Below are 17,001 nucleotides of genomic sequence, written 5' to 3'. Positions count from 1 at the left end.
ATACTGAGAGCAACTTTTTTTCTGCAAAAGAACTAGCAGCATTCCTGCAGGAATCTTCTACATAACTAACTAGTAAAAACTACCTGCTTTTTTTGTAGTTGGTGTAAACCTCCAAAAGTATCTGCAGTTCTCTTAATATCAATAGCCAAGTTTTTCAATTTGAGGCTGAATCTTTCAAAATCTCACAGCTCAATACCAGGATAGTGTCTGAACTGCACAAAGCTGGCAGAGACAACAAAACCATTCTCAATCCTAATCAATTCTCGGTACTTCTCAAGAGGGAACCATGTCTTGGTAGACAGTCTGAGGATGGTTCATACAGGGAAGCCTCAGATTTGAACACTATATAAAGGCTCCTGATGCTCCTGAAGCAATGGGACAAAAAGTAGGTACTTCTGCAAGTACAAACACCCTTGGCTGACATACAAAAGTGCATATAGGTATTTTCACAGGCTATAACGTAGGAGTTAAAATTGACCTAGAAATATATAAAACCTGTAATCTTCAGGATGATATCTGCAGTAAAGATTATGTATTACAGACCGCAAACTATGTTAAAAAAAAATCTTCTTTGCTGTGGCAGAAGAATGGTTGCACCTTCCATAATTCCAAGCTCACATGCAGGCAGGATAAAATCTTAACAACATGCCATTAAATACGCCTTTACAACATACCTTCTGCCTCAGCTAGATATATCTGTGAATCCTCCCTTTGCAGTGGAGATTAAGTAAACTCCCTGGACAACTGAGAAGAATTAAAGCATGACCTGATAGTTTCTCGTCTTGACAATAATATTGTCAGTCAGTCTGTGCTGTATCCAAGATACTGTGCTGAATCTGAGCTCAGAAAACAGATATTGATGGTTTTAGCTGATTAGCATCTGTATACCATTTGGTGTTTTAGTCTCAAAACATATTTTACAAAAGGTTGCAGCAGGTGGTTCCTTGACTTATGCACACTGATGCTCAGTGCAAATATTTCTTTGCATCACCTAGCTAATCTGTGGCAACTTTTTTTCTGCTCAAACAAGCAGTGATGTTGTTGGCTTTGGCAGGTGAAGTGTAACGTTTTGACTAAGATATGGCTTGTGCCCCACATGGAGATATGGGTGGATTGTCTGATCATCCTCCATCCTTCATTGTAGAACAGGATATCATAGAATAGAATCATATAATCATTAAGGTCAGAAAAGACCACTAAGATCTCTCAGCCCAATCACCAACCCATCCCCGCCATGCCCACTGACCACATCCCTCAGTGCCACAGCCACACAGCTCTTGAACACCTCCAGGGATAGTGACTCCACTACCTCCCTGGGAAGCCTGTGCCAATGCCTCGCTGCTCTTTATGAGTACAAATTTTTCCTAATATCCAACCTGAATCTCCCCTAGAACATCTGTTAACTGGTAAAAATACAGGTAATCTTACACCTCCACAACATCCAGTAATGCTGGATGAGAATTTGGGCAGGTGACAAGACAGAGAATGATGCCTGTGTTATATCCTATACTGTATGGAGATTCTTCTTATACATGATCACACTTATACCTGTCCCACAACCAAAATAATCAAATTTTAGTCAAGTACCTGATGCACTTCAGGTTTTGTGAATAAGGAGACTCTGAGTCTCCTCAAAAGGGGCAGAGGAGAGCAGCATACAGAGTAGTAACTTGTAGTCTGTAGCATGCTTCCTGCCCTGAGATGCCTCTAGGAAAGTGTTTGTTCCATATTACTTATTTAATAAAACAGTACTTCAGAACTTTAATTCATCTAACCTTTCCATTAAGCAGTATTTCATTGCCTAAATCAGAGTATACTGGTAATATGAGAGAAGAACAGGTAACTGTAATGCATCTCACAAGATCGCTAATGTTCAAGGCTTATGGCTTGAAAGGGAAGACATAAACCTGGGGGAATCAAACAACTTCAAAGAAAATGTGACAATTTTCTTGAAGTTAACATCCACTGCTTATGCTTATCTTATTGTAAACAGACAGACTAAAAAAAAAAAAAAAAAACAGGAGGAAGTGTAGTAGTTGTTAGAATTGAGCATAAAATCTCTAAGCAAAAAGTAAAAAATCACTTTTACAAATTCACAGCTACAATAAAGAAAACCAGTGCAACCATCCTTAGAGGCTGTCCGTTCTCATCCCATTCATGGAAAATGATCGAAAATTTCAGGAAATAACACTGAGTCAACAGCAACTATTCAGTTCCCTCCAGCTCCCTGGTCGTAACAGAGTGAAAGATGTGATCATCCACTCACCCACTGACATGTCTCCAGGTCATCTCTGAAGGAGCTGAATGCCATCAGGACAAGGATGGATGGCATTGTCATGAGTGGTCCAAGTCCTGCACTGACAACAGGGCAGCTGGGGTGTGATCTGGGCACCGCTGATTGTCCACACTATGCCATCCCTCAGCTCCAGGCCCCCAGAGAAACCCAGGACTAAGGGTGAAAGAGAAAACAGTTGTGAAATGTTGACTCCTGCTTGTTTTGAGTTTATGGCCAAGATGCTTTGTTCCAGCTTCAGGTCACATAACATGATCCTGCCATACCACACAGGTGGCATTCAAGTGTAGAGCAGTGAAAACAGGATAAATTAGCCAGAAAGCATGTGGTAGGATAACAAGGATGATGACATACACTCATGGTTGTATAAGAATAGTATATATTCTAGTAGCTGTAACAATGAATTCAGGATGCTATAAAAATACATAAATTCTCCTTTTTTTTATTTTTTTTCCATCTTTTTTTCTTCCATTTTCATTAAATTCTGCTGGCTTGGGAGTCATTCCTGTGCACTCTTCCAAATTCCATAAAGCGATTTATGGACCACAGGAAATAATTTCAGGTTCTCAGGCCCATGTTGCAACAAACTTCAAGCTGATGGCTAAACTATAACTTCAGAATCCAATTTAAATAGGTCATTTCAGCTCAAAGCAACTCACATTTTTTTTTATTGCAAACTGATAGAGGAGACATTCTCTGTTGTAAAACAAATTTGTTAATCTAGCATTTATATGTCCAGCACTAGAGCAAGATAAAAAAAAGAGAGAGTTGCAGTAACGAATAAGACAAACTCCAACTCAGCTTGATTTTTTCCTCTAGTGTGGTGATTTTCAACCTCTTTTTTTCTCAAATTTCAGATACCTCCTAGCCTTCCCCTGAAAACTGCTCACATTTTAATTCATCTTTCTTAGATCTGCCTGATTAAAATTGGAGACAGTATTGCATATGAGATCTCAGCAGTACCTTGTAAAGTGGCATGAGGTCTCTTGAAAATACTCCATCAGAGACATTTTTGGATTGCCATTGCCTTTTCACAGCACTGGTGGCTCTCAGTTGTCCCATGACCAATACACCCAAATCCTTCTCAGTACTAGTCATCCCTAGCTAATGAAGTCCCAGTAAAAAGAAAAAAAGTGGTAATAGTCCCCAAACCCAAGACCATTTATACTAATGGCTATAAAATTTAATTCCATTTCTATTAGCCTTTCCCCTGAGGTCATGAAGTTCTCCCCCCATGACAGCCTGATGCTCTTTACTCTGGTATCTCCTCACAGTGTCATCAGCAAATTTCATTTGCACCCTCTGTGTTACTTTGTGTCATTTGTGTTACGTTACCACTAAGATAAATATTAATTAAAACCAGTCAAGTTGTAAATTGCATTGGGATGAAAAAGCCCAGGAAGATTTAGTGAGCCCAGTCTTAGATGTGCAGCTAAAAAATGCCCAGTCAACACAGACAGAACAAAACCCATGCTGTTACAGCTCAACCCATGTCAAGGACCATACCACATGGAGGCACACGTCTACTAGGTTACGCGTCAAATATAGACTGGCCAGGCAGGAGCCAAAACATCCAGGATAAGAGCCACAGGGCCTAGTCACTGCCATTGGGACAATCATGGGTCTCTATGCCATATGTGAAGTCTTTTGAGCCACCTGGTTCAACATCTCCAATGCTGGCTGTGCCAACCCACTGCAGCCACAGAGGTATGGGAGCAATCAGAGAAAGAAGTAAAGGCACAGTGTAGGCTTCCTGGGTGGATAATGCAACAGACATCTCAAAATTTCATTTTGGTAATCTTCAACTTGCCTTGCCATCAGCTTTTAATGCTGACACGCAGGTGTCACATCTTTGTCCTCCAGCTACCTCCCTGGTCGTGTCATACACACACTTTTATTTAAAGGAAGCCCAAGTAAGTGTAACTCCATGGCCTTGACTTTTATTCTCAGAACCCCATGCAGGTTTTCTGAAAAGAACTGTTATAAAGATTTTTCAAAGAAATTGGGGTCACCTGCTGCAGTGAACTGAACATAATTGAGAAGTACTGTAAATATCTTCTGTTTGGAAATGCACTGTGTGTGGATGATGGCTAACTCCGTTTTATATGAGTTTCTGGCTTCTCACGCTATTTTTAAGAGCTGCAAATGGAGCGGGTCCTGCCTCCCTCACCCCCTCACTGATTTTTCATCTTAAATTAAGTTGGCTACAAATACTGCAACAAATAATTTTCTATCTACACTATAAGCAGATAGGCACATACAACATGTAGCTTCTTTACAAGATAAGATCAGCAGTATGGCTTTTTCTGTCACTGGGTTTGCCTTTAAAAATTGTAATCAGCAGCTTAGCGTGTTTATCATCCTCTAAGAGGGATACACTTACCGAGGCCTGTGAAGAGAGATGGCTGTGATAAGTGATCACCTTCATGTTTATCAGAACCTTTTAATTGCTAACAGCATGGGGCCCTTGAAGATCTAAACTGGGGCCCTTGCAGGCATTTGCATTAAGAATGAAAGGTGTTGCTATCCTTTGAAAAGAAGTTCTCAAAGCATCTCTTTCAGCCCAAATTTAAAACAGGGACAGAAAGGTATCGGGCTTTGCCAGTTTTCTTCACCCACACAGGTGAGAGGGGCTGGAAAGCAAATATTCCTTTCCTGCCTGCAGCTCTTTTGTACTACATAAATTAATAGAGCAGCCTGGGCTGCTTCATTTGCTGTGCTTGAATCTGGGTAATGCATGCAGCAAAGATACTCCCTCCTCCTCCTGACTTTCATGGCTGCCTGCCCCAGAAGCTGAGAACTGACAGCTAGTACCAACTTGCTGATTCAGCCCAAGCTTTTCTGATTTGCAACAGATACTGACTTCTACAGGGTCAGGCAACAGATGGGAATAGGGTGCTCCACAAGTTAATGCTCTCCTTTTGCTGCTCAGAGAAGTGCAGAGAGTTGTTCAGACCCCTCTACCCCCCACTTTTGAACAACATATTCGACACACAGGTTGAGAAGATAGGGTATGATTGCTGTAAATCAGACCTTCCAAACAGCTATCAATTTAGTACAGCTCTTCCCTGAATTCCTCTCACTTCATCTTCCTTCTATCACAGATCTCAGAACCATTTCCCCATCTGGACTAAGCGGGCACGCAAAATTTGCAGGGCCTCACTGTCCTTTTTAATCCTGGAAGAGAATTTGGTAATTTGTATTTAACTGTGCTCCTTCACAAGAACATGCAAAGTCTCACTTTTTACCTCTTTATGAGGAATTTGGAAACAAACACCTATATCATTTGTTTTAGAATCATATCTCCTTTCCAAAAGAGCTGCCATGGATTTTCCTTAGGCTGGACTTATTGGGACCACACTAATTGATGTGGTTGGGTTGTGCTGGAACTATCATCACTGTCTGCCTAGAGTGTTTCCCCTGTATGCTGTTGCTCACTACAGTATTGAAAAGAAAGTCTGTTGTTCTGACCAGCTGGGTTCCAATGAAGACATCTATATCAAATAGAGGTAAGGGTTATTTTCTGAGGGCTGGAGGAGGCAATTAGTTCAGCTCTCTGCTTTCAGGAGCTCTGGAATGTTTTGCAGCGAACCTGAAGAACTATTGTTCTTTCCCAGTAATTTGACCCAATCTGCAGCACGTTGGGTGAATCTGCTCAAAGCCACACAGCACGGGAACAGTAATCCCTGGCTCTGCATCATGACTCTTTTCCACACTGCATCCAGGTTACAACACACACCCTTAGCAATTTTGCTACCTACCCTGCTTCTTCCAGAATGTAGATGCCTCTAAGTAAAAGGAGGTAATTCTGTATCTAATCCACTTATTTGCTATTTTCCCGAGGAGTAACTGGACAATTCAACAGGCTCTTGACAAAATCCTGTGCCAATCATTGTGAAAGCATTCTCGGAAAAAAAACAAAACAAAACAAGAACAAAAACAAACAAAGAAAAAAAAGCCTCTTCCTTTTCTGACACAAGCTGTGTGTACTCACCATCTATCTCCCCTTCAGTGGTTTGTGTCCTCTACTAATGCAGGCAAAATACAGGTGGAACTATGGCAGATGGTGACTTGTACCTGCAAGCTTAATCTAGCTTACAGAAGTAATGTAAGGGCACCTTCTTCAGGAAAAGCAGATTTTATCTCATAGTGTAGAACATGAAAATGTCTGGATACTAAACGTTATGAATCCAGCAATAACATATCTCCCCTGATAATGACAGTGGTTTGAATATTTTTTATTGGAGTAGCTCTGCCCACATTACCAATATCTGTGTTGTTGCTTGGTAACTATTTTCTGATACCAGGAGACTGAAAAACACTTTTTCAAAACTAAATTCCAATTCTGATATTATTAAGTCTTGTATTTTAGTGGTTTCATTCTTTCTTCTGTATTACTGTCCAGATACATTCTTATAAATGTTCTTATGTAGTATGAAAATGTTTTCCCCTTCTTTCATTATCTACATTAGAGAACATTCCAATGGAGTTTATAAGGAAATATTTTACACTTCCTCCTTGGAAATATGTTGATGTTGTCAGAAGAACCAGTGAAATAAAGTGAGAATGCAGGTGATCTCAGATACCAGCTGCATAATTCAGTATGCATTTAATGATGTTAGTAGAAACCAGTTTTAAGTTATTAGCGGGCAGAAATAAAATTGCAACATGAAGTAGACAAGCAACTGATGTTAAAGAGTTACATGGTGCAGAGATAAATTCTTTAGACTTTAGTCACAGTTCCATGTATAAATTTTGCTGGTGGTGCAACACTAGCATTCTAGTATTTTCCAGAAGCTGCACTGCGTGGTCATGAAGATAAAGGAATATAATAATAATAATAGTAATAACAACAATAACAAATGTAACACTGGTGATAGGATCATAATGCAGTAATGAATAAAATACCGGTGCTTTACTAAATTACTTGTTAAAATTTAACTTAGACAGTAAAAAAGATAATTAGAAAGAGGAAGGAACAAAATCCTACCTTGCTATGGTTTTTAAATTGTATCAGTTTATTTCCTTACATGTTGCAAATTTCTTTTAAAAAGCCATTTGTTTCCCACTTTATGAGTATTAATTTGTACACTTCTGCCTTCTACACTGGCATCTACAGAACTGCAGAAGGTGTCAGGATGCCTATAAATGCCATAGTTTTGAGAATTTTTGTGTACTTCTATGAGTAAAAAAAAATGTAGTTTTGTGAGACAGCACCTGAAATCTCTCTTTACTCTCTGATAATGCCAGATTGCACAGAAACCTGCCCATGGATCAGTGTTTGAAAATGAAATTCCCACTTCCCCAGACATATGCGCAGTGACTTTCTGAAACATGACTGTTTTTCACAAATATCTACTCTTCTTTTTTTTTTACAAGTTTTCCTTTGATTGAAGGCATGAAAAGTACAGTTAGAAATTACAAAGGCAGAAGATGATCAGAAGAAAGCACATAGTATTTATTTAACAGCTACCTGCAACAGTAAAATTTTAGCTGGTAAGTGTGTAAGTGATTACATTATTTCTATTTCAGCTAACTCTAGAAGATAGAGCTTTAAAATTACTTCAGAACATTGTTTTCCTGAGTTCAAGAGGATCAAGGAAGTCTGCATGGTAGATAAGTTAGTAGTCGTGATTCCCATGAAACTCTCCAGCTTCTGAAAACACTTTCTAAGAAGTCCTTCTCCATTTGTAGCTAACCAGACAATTTGATGGAGACTGGGAGCTGCAACAGAGGCAAGGATGTAGACAGTAGCAAAAGCAACTGCCTAAAACTTCTTGTGTCACTTCAGATGAAAACTGTCTTCTTACAACTTCAAAAAAGAAAATAGAAAGCTTGTTTTGTAGCAGTGATCTTAATATGGCTCCAGGCCACAATTGCACCTTAGGTGCTGCCTTCTTAGGGAGTTTGTGGAGTCTCCAACATTGGAAGTCAAAAAACAGGTTAAACAGCTCATAGAACCATGAAGTCATTCAGGCTGGAAAAGATCTTCAGGTTCAACAAGCCAAATCATCAATCTCACCTCCCGAGTCCCATCACTAAACCATGTGCCTTAGTGCTATATCCACGTCTCTTAAATACCTCCAGGAATGAGGGCCCTTCCCTAAGCAGCCTGCTCCAATTCTTGACCACCCTCTCCATGAAGAAATTCTTCCCAATATCCAATCTAAACCTTCCCTGGTGAAACTTCAGATCTGTCTGGAGGTTACTTCCATCAATAGATTTTTAATACTATCAGTTAACGTTCAGTAATAATAGTACCTTTTCATTGAAACACTGGAAGTTTTAAAATCAAGACCAGACAGCCAGCTGTTCTTAAGATATGCTGAGCTCCAATAGCAAACAAGTGAGTAGATTTTTGCTCAGTGCTACGGAGAATATCAAACCCAATGGATGTAAAGATTCCTTGCAAGTCTTGATTCATGGAGTCTTTTGCATTGTTTCATCATTAAGTAACTGAATATGTACATAATATTGCATGAAGCCAGTCATGATGGGGTAGCAAATTCTCCATTCTACCTCTGTCTCACCCAGAAATACAGCATTTGTAATTCTTCAGCTTACTGTGGTGGTGATTCTCTCAAGTACATACCAAAGTATTGAGACAGGATGTAATCTTCATGGTACTACAGCTTCCAAATATTCAAAATTATGAACTCCACACCAAGAAACAAGTGTGTTATGGTTTAGAAATACAGCATTTTGAGAGGAAATCATTGGTTTTTTTTTTTATTTGTCATTCTCTTTTTTGGAGGGAGAGGGAATGGGGTGAGTTGAAATTCTACGAGTCACATCAAAATCTTGCCAAAACCATTAAGCTCTCCTGAGATCATATGATTCAGTTTGGTGGAGCTTTACAAATTGCTGCACCACAGAGTAGGCAGTGCTGCTAGCAAATTCAAAAGTAGATTCTCTTCTTGCTGGGGGGAGAAAGGGCAAGTTGTTGGGGAGTTTAGCATTTTATGATTGTGATACACTAAGAACTCAAATCTTCTGAGATCTGGGAATTTAGCATTTCAAAGCATCAAGCCCATGCTAAACCAGAAATTACTGTTGCCATTACTTTGCTGATCTTTTACATTTAGATGTTTTTCCCATGTGTTTGGATGCTTTTGGTCACAAACACTGAACAATTTATTTCTCTTCTTTGTTACTATTAAGGTTAGAATAATACATGGAGGAAAAATGCACTCAGAAAAGACAGATTCTAGTTTCATTTCCATGCCCACACTGCAAAATACAGCATACAATAAATCTGCAAGTGATTTTGAATTCATGACTTATGTGGGCCATGAATACTTAATATATGCAGTACCTACTTCTGCAGGTTTGTCCATATCCTATTCTAATGCCATATAAACAAGATCCAGATAATTTCTGGCATCTCTGGAGCAGGAAACTGCTATGTATACAAAACTCAAACTGTGCTGAAGATGAGAAATAATGGTAGAAATAAGTGTTGGAGCCCTTTGATCCCCCCTTTCTCTCTGCTGCAGTAAATATATTCAGAAAGGCAGCACTGTAGATTTATAAATGTTAGCACTCTGAGTGAAGTCAAACTAATTTACTCTATAAACTTCTCTGACATTATGAAAACTTTACAAAGAGATCGTTGCATGTGAAGTATTAAAATACTATCATTTTAACTTAAAAAACCACTCACCAGACATTTAAGTGCCTTTCTGTATATCTTCTGTGATTAGATGTGTTTTAAAAATAAATGGGAAAACCATAAAATTGGTCAAATAAATTATGCCTTTTGAAGTTTAAGAGTAACACTAACATAAAATAAAATGGCATTAATTCATTTTCCATAGATCTAAGCTCCAACAGTAGACCCAAGCAGCTAGAGAGAAGAACCTTACTCTGAATGAATTGAGACAGAGGGGTGATGAGGAAGCCAATGATGCCACCGAAAACGTCTAATACAATGCAGAAGGGTTTTGCACAGATCTTTTGTGAGGCTGGCCTCATTTCTGAAGTGATAAGATAATGCACCATTTGTCCTGGGGTGAAACTACTTTACAGATGTCAATTCAGGACTCAGGTATTTGGAAATACGACAGTGGTTGAATGGGATGTATGGATATAACAAGCAAGCACCAGACTGGATAGTTTTCAGGATTCAGCCACACTGTTCCAGCCTGAAAAGTGTGCACTCAACACCAAAGCCCGCAGAGACAGATTAGCCTATATGGCAGTACAGTCTGCAGTTGCATTTCCAGAATTTATCCTCTAGTTACGCTCAGCACTGAGAGCTGAAACAAAGGAAAAATCACAAAAGGAGACAAAGCCTGGAGGCTGGCAAGTTCTTTGTCACATCTGATAAGATGATCGGATCAAGAATGTAGAAAAATAATGGACGGAAGAGTACTTTTCCTCCCAAAGTGAAACTCTCAGCAACAATTGTAGGTGCCACAGGCTAGGAAAACCTTGACACCTTAATTAGTCCAGAACGATGCTCTGAATCTCCTTGGCTACAACAGACCTCTGTTCCAGTCTCTGCCCTAGTTTTTCATAGTTCTTCAAATCCAGCCCTACATCCTGGTTCTTCTCTAAGCACATACCTCAGTGGCTTTCTGTAACTGAGGTAAATGTTATGCATGACATCTACATTTTTCCAGTGTTTTAATGGGTACTGACCACGTGATGGTTCTCACCACTTTTTGATTCTAAGGGAGAGAAACTAGAGCAATCCTAAACAACAAAGTCCATCTACTTTATAGAGCAGCTTACAAATGCTTCTATACAGATCTCAGCAGTCAGGTTAGACTGCTGAGACCTAGCTCAGATTGTTTTCTTCACAGCACCATCTAGTGCTGTTTATGTAAGCCACAATTATCTTTGAACTTGCATTCTCTCACATAAATACACAAACGTATATATGTTTTAGAGCAAATAAAAATAAACCCAAGTACTTTCAAAAATAAAGTACTTGAATGAATGCTGATGTGTGTGTGTGTTTTTTTTTGTTTGTTTTGTTTTTGTTGTTTTTTTTTTTCCACTAGGGAAGTGAGAGAAAAAGAATCACAGTGATAGCTGTGTAGTGACTGCACTCTAGAAACAATGCTGATGAAGTCATTACATGAACCTGAACAAAGCAGGATAAAATGAAATAGAAAGCTCTATGTTTTAAATCATTTTGTCTGGGCTGAGTGCCTGTGGTTAGGTATGGGTTTTCTAAGGCGGGCTCTTTTGCCCTCTATGTTCTTATTCTAACACCAGGTAAATCCTTTGACTTGGCATTGCTGAAACCTGTTTAACTTCACTGAATAATAAATGATGAAGATAAATAGTATCTTTGCCAATATCTCAATACCAATTACAGTGTAAGATCTCACGCAGACATTCCCTGGATTCTTCATGATGTTCATTGCCAGAAGAGGAAAAAAGACCCCACAACTTGACTTGGCTTTTGTTCTAGTAGAAATAAAAAATAAAATAAAACACACACACACACAAAAAAAAAAAAAAAAAAAAAAAAAAAAGGTGAGGGGAAGGCAAGGGAAAGGAAACATAACCAAGCAAGTAAGATGCTTCTTTGGGTTTATTTTTTTAAATGCTGATTATAAATAAATACTTAAACTTTCCCAGTCATCCAGAAAATCAACAACATACATGGGAGGAAGCTATGCTAGTAAGCAGGTTTGCCTAGGGATTTTTCACATGATCCTCTTGTATTGTTGTGATCTATTCTTACACAACATTCTGGAGCTCTCAGTGGGAACCAACTGCCATCTACACCTTGCAGTCCCTATTTTTTTTTAAATAGCTACATGCCCTTATGTGATTTTCTAATGACTATTTACTCACAGGATATTTGAAGTGAAGTATATATGAAGTCTTTTCAAAACTAAACAGTTTATTCACTGAATATTGTATAGTCGTAAATCATATTGTCAAGTGTTCTCAAAACAGTATATACTGTAGTAATATTTGTTATGTTTCTCTCGTCTACCATTTTAAATGGAAAAAACAAAAGCAGTTAGAATGACAAGCCATTTGTCAATAAGCTGATCAAAGCAGAGACACAGAGCATAGGAGTGGATACTAGAACACTACTGATAAAATTTGAATGTACAGATATACTCTCTCCCCAAAACAATGACTAGTCTAGTCTCACTTTTGTTAATTAGAACTTGTGTTAATTAGAATTTTACACCAAATGCTTGTAAATTTTCTGGATCTTAATCTTAAAAGTAATTCTGGCAAGATTGTACTTACAAAATACTATTTCAGTTGTTGAACTTTATAGGGAAAGGTATATTTTAAACAGCTTTTGTGCAAAAGTTCCACAGTGTATGCCTAAAACAAACTAATGGCCACTGGTGAAGCCACAAATGGAATTGGGTAATACATTCATATGACCAGCAAACAGTATTCGATTTTAACACCAGCTAGTATAGAACAACATGTCTAATTTAACTTATGAGTCTCATTTAAATACTGGAGAGGCTTGAGACAGAAAAAACTGGTTCCTGTGTTATTTCTGTACTTTTATTTGCTGCCTACTGTGAACTGGGAAGGACATTATAATGCTTGATGTTAATTTGTTCATCTGCTTATGCTGCTAGCATTTCTTCCCTGCTTGTGGCTTTTTTTGCAAGTAATTCTTGTTGTTCTTAATCCTGATTCAGAGAGACAATTGATTTTCTTGTTATGATTTATTATCATTGATCAGTCTGCAAATAACACATTTTTGCTTTTGGCACGTTGTACGGCCACAGTTAAGGTTATGAACTTTTTTCTAACCCCCCCTGTAGGGAAGAAGTAACTGTGGCTCCAGACATGCAAATGTTCTTTTTCACCTGCTTTGTGCACGTGAATAAACCCTGGTAAAGTAAGTGAGATAACTCACATACACAACTCAGTTCTTCTATGGACCACAACACTTGGATTTAGCTCAGCTAGAAATCCTCTTAGTCTTCCTGTCTTTATGACATGCATGTTTAAAGACTTCCAAACTGATTACTGTAATAACCATGAATGCTGAGAGTACAAGCCTGTTTGGTTTGTAGCTCTTTACACTCTGTGTAAAAAAAACCTCTGGTTTTTTTTTGTTTGTTTGTTTGTTCAGTTCATCAATTGGTTATTTTCTTCAGTATTTGAATGCTGCCATTATAAAACATACCAAAATGAAAGAACTTTGTTACAAAATTCTTTGCACAAAATAAAATGAGCATTGTTAACTTTTATCTGTGTCTCATTTCCAGGTTTCATAGGCCTATCTTGTTTCACTATTACTTTCACTAAATTAAAATGATCATTATAATGCTGTAAAACATAGCTAAAACTGAAAGATTTCACTCTGGCTGCAGATGAAAGATAAAACGTACCATAAAACATATATATATGCCCTAGAAAATACTATATAGTAATAACTAAGAAAAACATTTCTGACCTTATCAGGGAAGATTATATCTATGCTTTTTAATATTCACCTGTACTGGTGAATGGACTTTTGGAATGAAAGTTCTGCGAGAACCTTCCATTCTCTTTTTTTTTTTTTTTTTTCCGGAGGCAATGGATGCCTCCATAAATATTGGATTAATTGTGTTTTCTATTTTTCAAGAGTGACCCCTTCTTCTTAGACAAGCAACAGATGATTTGTTGCAAACACAGATATGGGTCAAGATTCTGATAATAAAGGAAGTGTCACCATGACGCAGTCTCAACACTCAACATTTAAATCTCAGTCTATCCCTCTTACATTCATGCTGTGAAGCATTTTTCTTGTTCATTTGTGTGGCAGGGTATCTACAAAACAAAGCATTTAAGTACACTGAAGTGCAGTGCTATTTCTGAGTAAAGTTGCTGTTAATGGGACATTTTGAACAATATTAGATTCGCTACAATCAGCACTGAATAACCAAACATCTTGATGACCATTTTACTTGTAGATATGATATAACACAGCAAAGGATTTCCCCTGCAAGAGTTATTTTGCAGGGCGGGAGTTTCCTCACACTTGTTTAAATACATACAGAAAAAGTGGATTTAGTGGATTTTGTAGATCACCTGGTTTTGCTTCCCAAACTCTATCTTAAAATAAAATAATAATAAAAAAAAAGTCATTGTTTTTTCCACTTCTAAAAGCAGCAACATTTGCTCTTGCTCTTGAGAGGCTTTTGTCTCTGAATGAGTATCTTTCAAGTATGGTCCAAGACAACACTTAATACCATGGGTACAATAGACACAGAACCAGTAAAAAAAAAATCCATTTTTTTAAATTTAACCCTGAACTACCAATATCTAAACAGCTGAAAGTAGAACTACTGTATGAGAACTATTGTATTTCTCTGTACTGCACAGAGAAAAAAAAATAGATTTGGAGTGAAAAAATTTTGGCAAGTATGAGTCTAATAGCATCTGAAGTAGATGAGATATTGATCCCTAAAATAAACAAATAAATAAAACTGCCCAAACCTTTTAGACTTTGAGTACTTGCAAAGTTAACAACCTCCATTTCAGAAAACTGTTATAAAAAAAATCCCTTTCTGTAAAATTGCCATGAAACAGGATTCCTCTCGCCTTCCCATTCTGAGGACGACAGCATGCTTGTATTAGCATGTGGCAGGAGGAAAAGTGCACAACTACAAGAGTGAGAAACCTCGTGTCCACAACTTCCCACTGTGATATATGGAGATGTTCTAAAATCACAGCCAGTTTCCAGACTGGTCATGAAAACAGCAGCAGCGGCACAAAATCCTAACCTTCGAGCAAGGCTCATTCCGGCTCATTGTTTTTCCTTGGGCTGTTTCTGGGAACTGAATGTTGTTAGTTTGGTAGCATACACTTGATCAGGGCCACAAAGAAAGTTCTTCAGAATAAGGATAGCTCTAAACAGGGTCATGCACCTTCAGCTCTTCAGATCTGAGTCAGCTCCGAGCCAGCTCTGTACAAACATGGCTCCAAGCCCTAAGCATACCTTGCCTTTTGGCAGCACTTTTTAATCTTTTATCAAATTCCATGTTCTCAGTTTATGAGGCTCAAACGAAGCTGTTAGCACTCAACCACTTGTAGAAACAGATTTTTTTTTTTTTTTGGTGTTTTTTATTAGTCCTCGGGATGCTCCTGCTGTTCATGTGGAGGCCACCCTGTCTGCACACAACAGCTCTGCTTGCAGCTGATGCAGCAATACCAATTTGAAACATGTGAGCTGACAGTGCTGCTAGTCACAGCTGGGTCACCCACAGAAGTGCTGCCTAGCTCTGCGAAGCACAGCATCCCTTGTTTCCTCCCCAGAAGGATTGGCTTCAGCAACTGCAGAAATGTCGCTAAGTGGGCTTTAGACTGGAGTTGAGGGCTGGAATGAAAAAAAAAAAAAAAGAAAGGAGAAAGAGAGCATAGTATGTGAAGTTAAGTTGAGAGAGAGAGATTGTACAACTGAATTAAAAGGGTAAATTCATTCTCCCAAGCTTAACTTGTCACTAAAACTGCAAGACAATTTCAGCTACAACAGCAGCAATCATAGCGTGAGAGCTCAGCTCTTTGAAAATCCTCTCCCACAAAGCCCTCTGCTGCTCAGCACTAGCAGTGCAATAGTACAAAATGTTTTGTGCAGCTTCTGCTGTAGCCTTAGGTCTCAGCAAGTTTCCAGGGGAGTCAGGTAAAGCCCCTCAAAACCCATTAGCCACATTTGCTGTCTGCCTGCCTCTCCCCAGCCTGAATCAGAAGCAAAGACCCTGCATGTTGTCCTCCTCACTTAGGAATACCAGGAGACTGAAACAATTTTCAAGCTTCTCCTCTAAAATGGTCACAAATTTACAACCTAAAAAAATTAAAAATGTCATCTCTACAAGAAGGGGGTTGAATGTAAACAAGAGTCATTAAAAAAAAAAAAAAAAAGGTGATAAAATTTTAAGAATTGGCAGCACAAGCATGTCATTTTGGTACATCATTTGAATAAAATAGAATATGATACTGATTCATCCCACAGTGGGGAAGCAGCTCAAGTTTGGGTCATATGCCCTCCTCATAACTTGACAGTGCAAATGTCCATGGAAAGAAAACTTTTGCCTATAATCAAGAATCACTAAATCAGGAATGGTTTTATTTTAAATTTTGTGACTGTGAGAGAAAAGTAAATAAAAACAAAAAAGAAAAATCCTGGTGAAATTAGATTATTAGTTAAAAAAAAATAATAAGATTAGGTTACCAGGTTCATTTTTTTAGTAAACCTGAACATAATGTATGCTGACAGAGAAAGCAGTCTTGAGTCTTAAAAACTTAGTTTATTTTAGAATAGGAGCTTAGCCCCAGCCTACACACACATAGAGGATGCCACTGAAAGACAAGCAGTTATTATGAAGAAGTATATCTGCATGCAAATATAGTGCAGATTTATGGAAAGACGAGAGTAAATCAAGTAAAGACCTTTTCTGGAAATAGGCCATCACTCTCTGCCAGCTTGGGGAAGGGTGAAAAGTTACATTATGAAAGCTAACTAAATCCTTTCCTAGAGTCTGCTCCTCCCCTTTTATGGATATATGGTATAGATTTCCCAGTATTAATAGATCATTATGGATGAAGCACTGCTACACTCTGACATGCTCATTGGTAGGAATGTGCAGTGGCTTGTGAACATCTATTTGAAATTTCGCTACCAGATGGCTGCATTTTTGCAAGCCACCTGCCACAAGACTGAACCATTCTGGCTCTGGTTTGAGCAGGAGCAGTGACTGCTCCAGCTCCAACTTCCCCTTCTG

General features: G+C 38.4%; 1 long non-coding RNA gene across 1 annotated transcript in view; it reads right to left on the bottom strand.

The window, feature by feature from the left end:
• The window catches only part of LOC121107366, a 56,304-nt gene extending 49,808 nt beyond the window's left edge, over positions 1 to 6,496 (bottom strand). Inside the window, exons 1-2 of the long non-coding RNA XR_005841390.2 lie at positions 6,288 to 6,496; positions 2,267 to 2,449 (exon numbers count right to left, since the gene is read on the bottom strand). This is a non-coding gene — a long non-coding RNA (uncharacterized LOC121107366). The remainder of the gene's footprint in view (positions 1 to 2,266; positions 2,450 to 6,287) is intronic.
• Positions 6,497 to 17,001: the final 10,505 nt, after the last annotated feature.

This window comes from Gallus gallus, chromosome 1 (assembly GCF_016699485.2).
Source record: "Gallus gallus isolate bGalGal1 chromosome 1, bGalGal1.mat.broiler.GRCg7b, whole genome shotgun sequence".
In the NCBI taxonomy this organism is placed as follows: Eukaryota; Metazoa; Chordata; class Aves; order Galliformes; family Phasianidae; genus Gallus; species Gallus gallus.
The sequence above is the reverse complement of the archived record's forward strand: the minus strand, read 5'-3'. Positions and strand labels throughout refer to the sequence as shown.